The sequence below is a fragment of the Capricornis sumatraensis genome, chromosome 5 (genome assembly GCF_032405125.1).
Source record: "Capricornis sumatraensis isolate serow.1 chromosome 5, serow.2, whole genome shotgun sequence".
Lineage (NCBI taxonomy): Eukaryota > Metazoa > Chordata > Mammalia > Artiodactyla > Bovidae > Capricornis > Capricornis sumatraensis.
Genome location: NC_091073.1, coordinates 117,952,891 through 117,964,329, shown reverse-complemented (window position 1 = coordinate 117,964,329; position 11,439 = coordinate 117,952,891).

Here is an 11,439-nt window from a genome sequence, read left to right as displayed (position 1 = left end):
GCATTCAATGTATCAGCAAATCTGGAAGACCCAGCAGGGGCCACAGGACTGGAAAAGGTCAATCCTCATCCCAAAATCTTGCATGTTAGGCTTCAGCGCGAACCAAGAACTTTCAGATGTCCAAGCTGGGTTTCGAAAAGGAAGAGGAAACAGATCAAATTGCCAAAATTCTTTGGATCACAGAGAAAGCTAGGGAATTCCAGAGAGCCATCTACCTCTGCTTCATTGACTACACCAGAGCCTTTGACTGTGTGGATCGTAATAAACTGTGGAAAGCTCTTAAAGAGATGGGATTACCAAACCCCCTTACCTGTCTTCTGAGAAACTTGTATGTGGGTCAAGAAGAAACAGTCAGAACCCTGTATGGAACAACTAATTGGTTCAAGACTGAGAAAGGAGTACAACAGGGCTGTCTGCTGTCACCCTATTTGTTTAACTTCTACGCTGAGCACATGTGGAGAAATGCTGGGCTGGATGAGTTACAACCTGGAATCAAGATAGGTGGCAGAAACATCAACAACCTCAGATATGGGGATGATACCACTCTAATGACAGAAAGCAAAGAGGAACTCAAAAGCCTCTTGATGAGGGTGAAGGAGGAGAGTGAAAGAGCCAGCTTAAAACTAAAAATATTAAAAAAAGTAAGATCATGGCATCCAGCCCCATTGTGTTGCTGTGTGTTGTGTTAGTCGCTCAGTCATGTTTGACTCTTTTCGACCCCATGAACTGCAGTCCACCAGGCTCCTCTGTCCATGGGATTCTCCAGGAAAGAACACTGGAGTGGGTTGCCATTTCCTCATGACAAAGAGAGGGGGACAAGGTGGAAGTAGGGACAGATTTCCTCTCCTTGGGCTCCAGAATCACTGCAGATGGCGACTGCAGCCATGAAATCAGAAGACGTTTGCTTCTTGGCAGGAAAGCTATGACAAACCCAGACAGTGTGTTGAAAAGCAGAGACATTACTCTGCCGACAACGGTCCGTATAGTCAAGGCTATGGTCTTCCCAGTGATCACCTAAGGTTGTGAGAGTTGGACCATAAAGAAGGCAGAGCGCTGAATAACTGATGCCTTTGAACTGTGGTGCTGGAGAAGACTCCTGAGAGTCCCTTGGACTGCAAGGAGATCAAACCAGTCAATCTTAAGGGAAATCAGCCCCGAATACTCGTTGGAAGGACTGATGCTGAAGTTGAAGCTCCAGGATTTTGGTCATCTGATGAGAGCAGCTGACTCATTGGAAAAGTCCCTGATGCTAGGAAACATTGAGGGCAGAAGGAGAAGAGGGCATCAGAGGATGAGATGGCTGAATGGCGTCACTGATGCAATGGACATGAACTTGGGCAAACTTCGGGAGATGGTGAGGGACGGAGAGGCCTGGCGGGCTGCAGTCCACAGAATCCGACACGACTGGCCGACTGAACGACTTTCTGACAAACGTGTTGCTAGCTCTACCCATTCAGAATTGAGCCGCCAGAGGACCTGAGGCAACACAGGAGGTCTGGAAACAGGAGCTTAAGGCACATTCTTAGAGGTCGTGGAGGAGAAATGGACCCCGAGGAGGGTCAGTAAGAAGTCAGAGAGGGGAATAGTATGGAATAAGACAAGCATGCCGCGCTTAGGAGAAGACACTCCCTACAGGAAGGCAGGCATCTGGCACTGTCTTTAGCCTTGCATCCCTCCCAGTCCTCCCCAGGTGCACCCGTCTGGACGCTGAGTTTGGGCCCAGTGATGATGCTTGCAGGACCGTAGAGGCGCCCGATTCCGGCGGGGACCTCGGGCGCTGGGGGCTCAGAAGCGCAGCAGCGCCACCTAGCGCCCAGCCGGCGGCGGCGCCGGGCAAGCGCCTCGCTTTCTCCAAAAAGGAGCGAAGACGTGGAACCCAGAAGGAACCCGTCTTTGGTGCCTGGAAAGCGTCGGCTGAGAAAGGAGGACGAGAAGCAGCTCAGGGACAGCCAGCCTGAGCCCTCCTTCTATTTCAAGTTGACACATATCCTTGTTTTCGTAGGTATTCTTATAAAATACGGTTATTCGGCGCCACAGATTTCAAAATTATGATTTTTCTTTCTTTCCTTTGGCCCGGTCTTTGTTATTATTATTATTATTTTTAGGAAAACAGTAATTTCTGAATGACTTCGATGCAGTGTTTTGTTCTCTTGACTCAGCTCTTGAATGTAGGAGGTTGAGACTAGGTGAAATATTCCTGTCACATATTTGTTCATGCCATATACTTTATTTTCTATTTGAAATTTTCACTCGTCTTATGAGATACAATTGACATATAACGTTGGATTAGTTTTAGGTGTACACCATTATGATTTGATATATGGATGTATTGCAAAACGATCACCACAACAAACCCAGTTAACATACATCACCTCACATATTGATAAACGTTTTTTTTTTCCCTTGCAATGAGCGCTTTTAAGAATTCCCCTCTTAGAAATTTTCAAATAGAGTCTAGAGGTTTATACGTAAGTTTGAACTTATTAAATATATTATTCAGATAACCTATATCTCTGTTATTTTTCTTCGGCTTGACCTATCAGTTTCTGAGACGTCTGTACTGTTTGCGTCTCACACCGGAGACAGTCTTGCTAGGCGCACATGTATTGTGTCTTCTTCATCTATTGCTTTTTTTTATCAAGATGTATCATCCTCTTTCAAGCATATACAGAAGGAGGGAAAAGAATAAAACCAACCCTCCTGAATCTGTCATCTAGCTTCAACAACTCATGGTTTACTCTCATTTCGTTTATACCCCACAAAGTCTTCCACATCTCTTCTACTGGATTATTTTGAAGTCAATGACAAACATCCATATCATTTTATAAGTAAATATGTTAGAGTCTATCTACAAAAGATAAGGAATTCTTAACTATAAATTTTTTTTGGTCACACCACACGGCATTCACGACCTTAAGTTCCCTGGCCAGGGATCGAACCTGTGCCCCCTGCAGTGGAAGCAGAGTCTTAACCACTGGACCTCCAGGGAAGTCTCAGTGAAATGGAGCAGGACCGTATATATGGTCCTTGCCCTGCCCCGCCCCATCATGTCCTCTGCTTGCCTTTTGCCTGAAACTTCAGTCAAAGAATAAGTTTAATCAGAGAAGTGAGAAATGCTGAAACAAAGGAAAACAGTCAAAGGAGACTAAATAATAATAATGTAGTCACTAAGCATAGTCAAGGACATTAATTCTTTCTCAAGTATTGTAGATAACATTCTGAGCCATATCCTGTGAGCTGTCTTACAGATACCAAAACCTCAGGTGGAGAAGTTAACTACACAATGATCAGACTGCACCCAGGACTTGAGCTGCCACAATTCCGAGAAATGACTGCAAAGAAATGGGAACAAGTGCACGCTGGCACTTTAGATTAACTAACTGTCCTAAAACAACCAAGAGGACGCTAGGCAGACCACTGATGACCAATTTGAAGATGACTGTTACAGATGACTCTGCTGTTTCTACATGTAACCCCCTCCCCCCCGACTCTGTCTACAAAACCTCTCACCCCCTGCTTGTTGGAGGGGGGGAGTTGGCCTTTGGACAGATGTCCACCAGCCTCCTCCCAATTGCTGGCATCTGAAATAATGCAAACTTTCCTTTTCACCAGCTCGGCCTGCTTATTGGCTTTTGAGTGGCAAGCAGCCGGACCCCCCCAAGCATACCTTTTGGTAACAGATTTTGGGGCCCAACATGGGGCTGGCTACTGCTGGCTTCTGTGCTTTCATGACACCTGGCTCTCCTGGGTCTTCCAGGGGAAAACTATGGCTATGATACTGTATTAGCCTGCTGCTCGGAGCTAGCCAGCCCCAGGTGGGGATTTGGGGGACGTTCTTACCAGCTACTGAAACTGTTTGTTTTGAGGATCCTCCCTGTTTCTCCCCTGCTCGGCACTGGCTGCCAATTTGCACTTTTCTTGGTGGAATGGAAACTTGCATTTGGGGTGAGTGCCGACCTCCAAGACTGGGTAAGTCCACAGGTGTGCACACGGCAGCCTTCCCATTTCTGAGTGCTAGTGCTATTTGGGCATTCGTGCTAGTTGGTTCTGACCTGTGTTTGATGTTGAGGATCATTTGTGAGCACTGATTGCTATTTGGGCACTTTTGCCAATGGTTCTGATGTCTGTCTGCCATTAAGGACCGTTTGTGAGCATGACGCGCTTTTGGGCATTCTTGTCAATGGGTTCTGACATCTGACTACTGTTGAGGACCATTTGTGAGCACCGGGTGTCATTTGGGTATTTTGCCAAGTGCTTCTGGTATTTGACTACCGCTGAGGACCATTTGTGTCAGGGAAGTGTTTGGGACTCCTTACTGGTAACCTTTGGAGAGGGTTTATGATAGATCTGTCTTTTGGTGTTTGAGAGTATTTCCATTTATATAATTGGTATTTCCATTTATTTATATAATTGGTACTCTTGTTGCCTTATGTAAAATGGGAAATTCAGGTTCAACTCATTAAAAATTTTAGTTGTGAATTTATGACTAAAAAAGAAATAATTTTTTGGATAATGTATGGCTGTAGTATTCTTCAGACTCCAGAGAAGACTGGTTAAGATGAAAGTCTTGAAATTCAAAATACTGGTTCTTTTTGCATATGCAGTTAGGGAAATCTAACTTGATAAAACACTTTTTTCAGACCTTGAGAAACCAAAAATATGCCTAGGAAAAAACTTGAAGTTAACACTTATCATGTCCTTGAAATACAAACACAGCCCACATTGCCTGGAACTCTAGCTTTTGGTTAATTGTAAAACTTCAAGCTAAGGAAAAAAAAAAAAAAAAAAAAGAAAGCCTTTTAAAACTGACTGTGTAATTTGGCTATTCTGATTATTATCCATAAAGTGATAAGCTTAATTGCAATGCCTAATTCATGGAATGTAAAAAGATAAAACAACGAGATCTCTGTTTGTCTGATGTTTATATGTCTCAATATATATTTTCGTATTTGGATAATATCTCCAAGGTTAATTAGTAAAGGAACTCTATTTAATTGGCCTTAAAAAATATAAGTACTTGTTACTGAAAGGTATGTGTTGGGGGTCCAGCTACTCGCCACTCAAGAGCCAGTAAACAGGCCAGGTTGGTGGAAAGGAAAGTTTGCTTTATTTTAGATGCTGGCAACTTGGGGGGAGGGCGGCAGACATCTGTCTAAAGGCAGACACGCTCCCCTCTCCAACAAGCAGGGAATCAGTTAGGTTCAGTTGCTCAGTCTTATCCAACTCTTTTTGACCCCATAAACTGCAGCATGCCAGGCTTCCCTGTCCATCACCAACTCGTGAAGCTTGCTCAAACTCATGTCCATTGAGTTGGTGATACCATCCAACCATCTCATCCTCTGTCATACCCTTCTCCTCCTGCCTTCAATCTTTCCCATCATCAGGGTCTTTTCCAGTGAGTCAGTTCTTCACATCATGTGGCCAAAGCATTGGAGTTTCAGCTTTAGCATCAGTCCTTCCAATGAATATTCAGGACTGATTTCCTTTAGGATTGACTGGTTTGATCTCTTTGCAATCCAAGGGACTCTCAAGAGTCTTCTCCTGCACCACAGTTCAAAAGCATCAATTCTTTGGTGCTCAACTTTCTTTATAATCCAACTCTCACATCCATACATGACTACTGGAAAAGCCATAGCTTTTACTAGACGGACCTTTATCAACAAAGTAATGTCTCTGCTTTTAAATATTCTGCTTAGGTTGGTAATAGCTTTTCTTCCAAGGAGCAAGTGTCTTTTAATTTCATGGCTGCAGTCACCATCTGCAGTGATTTTGGAGCCCCCCAAAATAAAGTCTCTCACTGTTTCTATTGTTCCCCTGCCTATTTCCCATGAAGTGATGGGACCAGATGCCATGATCTTAGTTTTCTGAATGTTTGAGTTTTAAGCCAGCTTTTTCACTCTCCTCTTTCACTTTCATCAAGAGGCTCTTTAGTTCTTCTTTGTCTTCTGCCATAAAGGTGGTATCATCTGCATACTGAGGTTATTGATATTTCTTCCGGCAATCTTGATTCCAGCTTGCGCTTCATCCAGCCTGGTGTTTTGCATGATGTACTCTGCATATAAGTTAAATAAGCAGGGTGACAATATATGGTGATGGAATTCCAGTTGAGCTATTTCAAATCCTAAAATATGATGCTGTTAAAGTGCTGCACTCAATATGCCAGCAAATTTGGAAAACTCAGCAGTGGCCACAGGACTGGAAAAAGTCAGTTTTCATTCCAATCCCAAAGAAAGGCAATGCCAAAGAATGTTCAAACTACTGCACAATTGCACTCATCTCACATACTAGCAAAGTAATGCTCAAAGTTCTCCAAGCCAGGCTTTAACAGTATGTGAACCATGAGCTTCCAGATGTTCAAGCTGAATTTTGAAAAGGCAGAGGAACCAGAGATCTCATTTGCCAACATCTGTTGGATCATCAAAAAAGCAAAAGCAAGAGAGTTCCAGAAAAAAAATCTACTTCTGCTTTATTAACTATGCCAAAGCCTTTGATTGTGTGGATCAAAACAAACTCTGGAAAATTCTTCAAGAGATGGGAATACCAGACCACCTTACCTGCCTCCTAAGAGATCTGTATGCAGGTCAACAAATGACATTTAGAACTGGACAAGGAACAACAGACTGGTTCCAAATTGGGAAAGGGGTATATCAAGGCTGTATATTGTCACTCTGCTTATTTACCTTATAAGCAGTGGGTGAGAGCATTTATAGGGAGTTGAGGGGGGCAACATCCAGAAGCAGCGCTGTCATCTCTAACAGTCATCCTCAAATTGGTCATCAGTGGTCTGCTTAGCATCATCTTGGTTGTTTTAGGACAGTTAGTTAATCTTGAGTTTCGGGGTGCACTTGTTCCCGTTTCTTTGGGGTCAGTTCTCAGAATTGTGGCAGCTCAAATCCTGTAGTTAACTTCTCCACCTGGGGTTTTAGTATTTATACAACAGCTCAATAGGATATGGCTCAGAATATTATCTACGGCCCTTGAGAAAGAACTGAAGGTCCTTGACTATGCCTAGTGACTACATCATCATTATTCAGTCTCCTTTGACTGTTTTCCTTTGTTTCAGCATTTCTCACTTCTCCGATTAAACTTATTCTTTGACTGAAGTTTTCCAAGGGCCAAAGGCAGGCAGAGGACACGGCAGGGGTGGGGGGGGAGGGGGTGCGGGGTGTCAAGGACCATATGGTTCTGCTCCATTTTATACTTCCAGATTGAACAAATCTAAACTTACCTACTTTTGTCTCCTTGTAAGTCCAAGAGGGAAACTAAAGATGTTTGGGTTTATTAAGCATATATATTGTACCACTGAATAAAAATTGTGCTATAAAAAGTACATAGTTTTTGAGGTTATGAAATATGTTCTTAAGTTTGCCAATCAGCAAATGCCAGTGTAACATTTTCATTACTTGTTTCTTGGTTTTGTTAAAACTTTCAAGGGTTAAAAACTGTGATATGTAAAAATGATAAGTGAAGCATTTTGGTATGTAAAGCAAAAGATACCAAAACCCCAGGGGAGAAGTTAACTCCATGATGACTGCCGCAGTTCTGAGAACTGACCACAGAGAAATGGGAACAAGTGCACCCTGGAACTAAAGATTCACTTTCTCTCTCTCTTTAGTTGCTCAATCGTGTCTGACTCTTGCGACCCTATGGATTGTAGCCCGCCAGGCTCCTCTGTCCTTGGAATTCTCCAGGCAAGAATCCTGGAGTGGGTTGCCATTTCCTTCTCCAGAAGATTAATTAACTGTCTTAAAACAACCAAGGTGATGCTAGTCAGACCAGTGATGACCAATCTGAAGATGACTGTTAGAGATGACGGTGCTGTTTCTCGATGTTGCCCACCCCCGACTCTGCCTGTAAACTTTCTCACCCCTTGCTTGTTGGCAGTGGGGGTGGGTGGGGAGTCAGCCTTTGGACAGATGTCCACCACCCGCCCCTGCAGTTGCCAGCACCTGAAATAAAGCAAACTTTCTTTTCCACCAACCTGGCCCGCTTATTGGCTTTTGAGTGGCGAGCAGCCGGATCCCCTATGAGTACATTTCAGTAACACCAAGACAGGGAATTCTTACTAAAACATAATCACAATACTGTTATCACTCCTAAATAATTTATAATAATTTCTTTGTTGCTGTTGTTCAGTCACTCAGTCGTGTCTGACTCTTCATGACCCCATGGACTACGGCACATCAGGCTTCCCTGTCCTTCACTGTTTCCCAGAGTTTGCTCAGATTCATATCCATTGAGTCACTGATGCCATCCAATCACTTCATCCTCCTTCTCCTCCTGCCCTCAATCTTTCCTAGCATCAGGTCCAATGAGTTGGCTCCTTGTGTCAAGTGGCCAATAGTAATTTCTTAATATCATTAAATATCCAGAGTGATCAAATTTCCTAATTGTCTCAAACATTTTGATTTTCTTTACTCAAATTAGGATCCTGGTAAGATTCATATATTATGATTACTTGATATGTTTTCAGTGTCCTTTAAAATGTTTTTAGTTCCCTGACCAGGGATTGAACCCAGGTCCTCCAGAGTGAAGTGCCTCCCACCTGGAGAAGACCTGCAAATGAGTGCAGCGGCCAGGAGTATGTACGTGCTGTTCAAGGAGAAATCATCTGCCAGGGTGGGGCTGGCCTTCCTGGCCCAGGGATGCTGTGTACTTGAGAGTCGGGGTCAAACAATGGACTGTTGACAACTGTTCACAAAGGTCATGCTAGGATGACACTTTAGGGGGCCATTTGCAGCTCTAGAGTCAGAGCAGACTTCCAGTCTTTATAAAACAAGAAGATGCCCAGCGGAGAGAAGCCTAGCTCTCATTATAGCATGTGACAGCACCCCGCAGGCTGCACGTCTCTCTGGCCTGCCTGTCTCCCCAGCACGGCCATGGGTGGATGTCTCGAGGATGGGGACTGAGCTTTCCTCGTCTTTGTATCCCTGGCCTGACACATCCGGAGTTTGCGTCATGCTTAGAACAAGGAGGGGCAAGCAGAGACATGCTGAAAAGGGATTAGAAGGGGAGGAGGTTGGAGAGTGGCTGCCTGCAGGGACCACCAGGGATCTGGGAGCTGCAAGAGTGGGAAGTGACGACGGCCCTGGGGAGGTTGGGGCTATTTTCTGGGGGGGAGAGTCAGGTTTTCTTGCCGTCTCATCAGGTGAGGGAGGCCGTGCTGTCGTAGCCAGGGGATGGCCAAGATTATCATTAGGGCCAAGGGACAGAAACTTGACAGGGTGGGGGAAAGGAGGATGTGAGGAGTAGGCATAATCTGGGATGTGTGTTTCCTGGGCTGTTGGTCACTTAGTCACTCAACAAGCACTGAAGTTCCACCGAATGCACAACACGATCAGACCTGCTGCGAAGACGCAGAGGAGGGAGGGGTTTTGGCCTTCAAGCAGCCCCCAGTGTGGGTGGGGAGACAACAGTCCCCCCACACAACAAAGTGCCTGTAAAGGAGCCCCCTGTCCTCTGGTTTCTAACCTGCTCTCACCTGAGCCCCTTTAACCAGTCATGATCTTCTGTTTGGGGGGAAAGGTTGGAATCTATATACTTAACATCCTGTCAAAAGAAAGGGATGAAGAAAACCAGCGCTTGCTGCCACGTCTTTCATCTTATTAGACGTGAAACCTTGGGGTGATGAGACAGATACGGCAACTCTCGAGGAGTGCGTCAGAAGCATTCGAGCTGAGGAACGCTTGCCTTGGCCTGGGGCTCTTCTAAACCAGTTCCAGTGGGGGGTGGAACTGAAAAACTTCACACACAGTGTGCAGTTGAGGACGGTAGAGTTGGAACAGGTATGCTGGAGGAGCAGATCACTGCTTTTGATGAATGCGTGCTGTCTGTGGATGTGGCTGCCTTCAACAAGGTCTAAAACTCACGGTGGATCGGTGACCTTGAATAAAAGCTTGCAAGAAAAAACACTGCTGATGCACCCCTTTAGTTTTGCCCTGTCTGTCTCACCATTATCCCAAGGTTCCACGGCTGATAAGATGGAACATTTAGCAGCAAATGCTGGTTTTTTTGGTTTAATTGGCTTTTTTTTTTTTAATAATTCACAAAGTGGAGGCACTGTGAGGGTTACAGAAGACAAATCGTCCGCAGCTCCACCACCCAAATGTTACTATTGCTGTTCAGTCGCTCAGTCGTGTCCGACTCTTTGCGACCCCAGGGACTGCAGCACGCTAGGCTTCCCTGTCCTTCACTATCTCCTGGAGTTTGCTCAAGTTCAAGTCCATGGAGGCAGTTCAGTTCCATTCAGTTCAGTTGCTCAGTCGTATCTGACTTTTTGCAATCTTCCCTGTCCATCACCAACTCCCAGAGTTTACCCAAACTCATGCCCATGGAGTCGGTGATGCCATCTAACCATCTCATCCTCTTACTAATGTGAAATAATGAACAGAGAACACAGATTTGTAGCTGAGGTAGGACCAGTCAAAGACCCAGGACTCGGCCCCCTGCCCCGGTGTGCCCCGGTTCCCTGTGGGCAGATCCTGGAACTGGACTGGCCCGAGTGACTAAACTCTGAGCAGAGGTCAGGGACACAAAACTAGGGTGGGGTGCAGAGGAGGATCCACTTGTTCAGCTTTCTTCAGCCCACAGTCCCCCAGATGGACCTCCACACCCGTTGGATTAGTCCCTATTGCTGCTATAAATAGGCCACAAGCTTAGTGACTTCAAACAACATGTTTACTCTCTTACAGCCTAGAGTCTACACAGCTGTGTTGCTAACGGCGGCTCTCAGGGACAATCCATCTCCTCGCCTTTTCCACCGACATCCCCAGCTTACTGTTCCTCCTCTGACTTTAGAGCCAGCCTCCTGTCTGACCCCTGCCTCTCTCGTTAAGGAAAAAATCCACCCCCCCAATCCAACAGCAATATATAGAAGGTTTACCTCGAGAAATCCTTGTGATTATATTGAACCCACCTGGATAACCTAAGAGAATTTGCCATCTCAGGAGCCTTACCTTAATCACACCCGCTGAACGCCTTCATTTGGCTGGGTTAAGTGACTACATTCACAGGTCACCAGGAGGTTAGGATGTGGGGGCGGGGTGAATCTGGCACCTCCGTTCATCCTGGCCAGCTGCTATATCCCAGTAATCAGCAATAAGAGTCGCTTCCTTCTTCCTTCTCTTTTCCTTCTAAAATTTACTGTGCCTCACTCAGTCATGTCTGACTCGTTGTGACCCTGTGGACTGTAGCCCACCAGGCTCCTCCATCCATGGATTCTCCAGGCAAGAATACTGGAGTGGGCTGCCATTTCCTTCTCCAGGGGATCTTCCCAACCCAGGTATCGAACCCGAGTCTCCCACATTGCAGGCAGACGCTTTAACCTCTGAGCCACCAGGGAAGTGCTTTTATTAAGTAGGGGCTTCTCAGGCGGCTCAGTGATAAAGAATCTGCCAGCCAGTTCAGGAGATGCAGAAGATATGGGTTCAATCCCTGGGT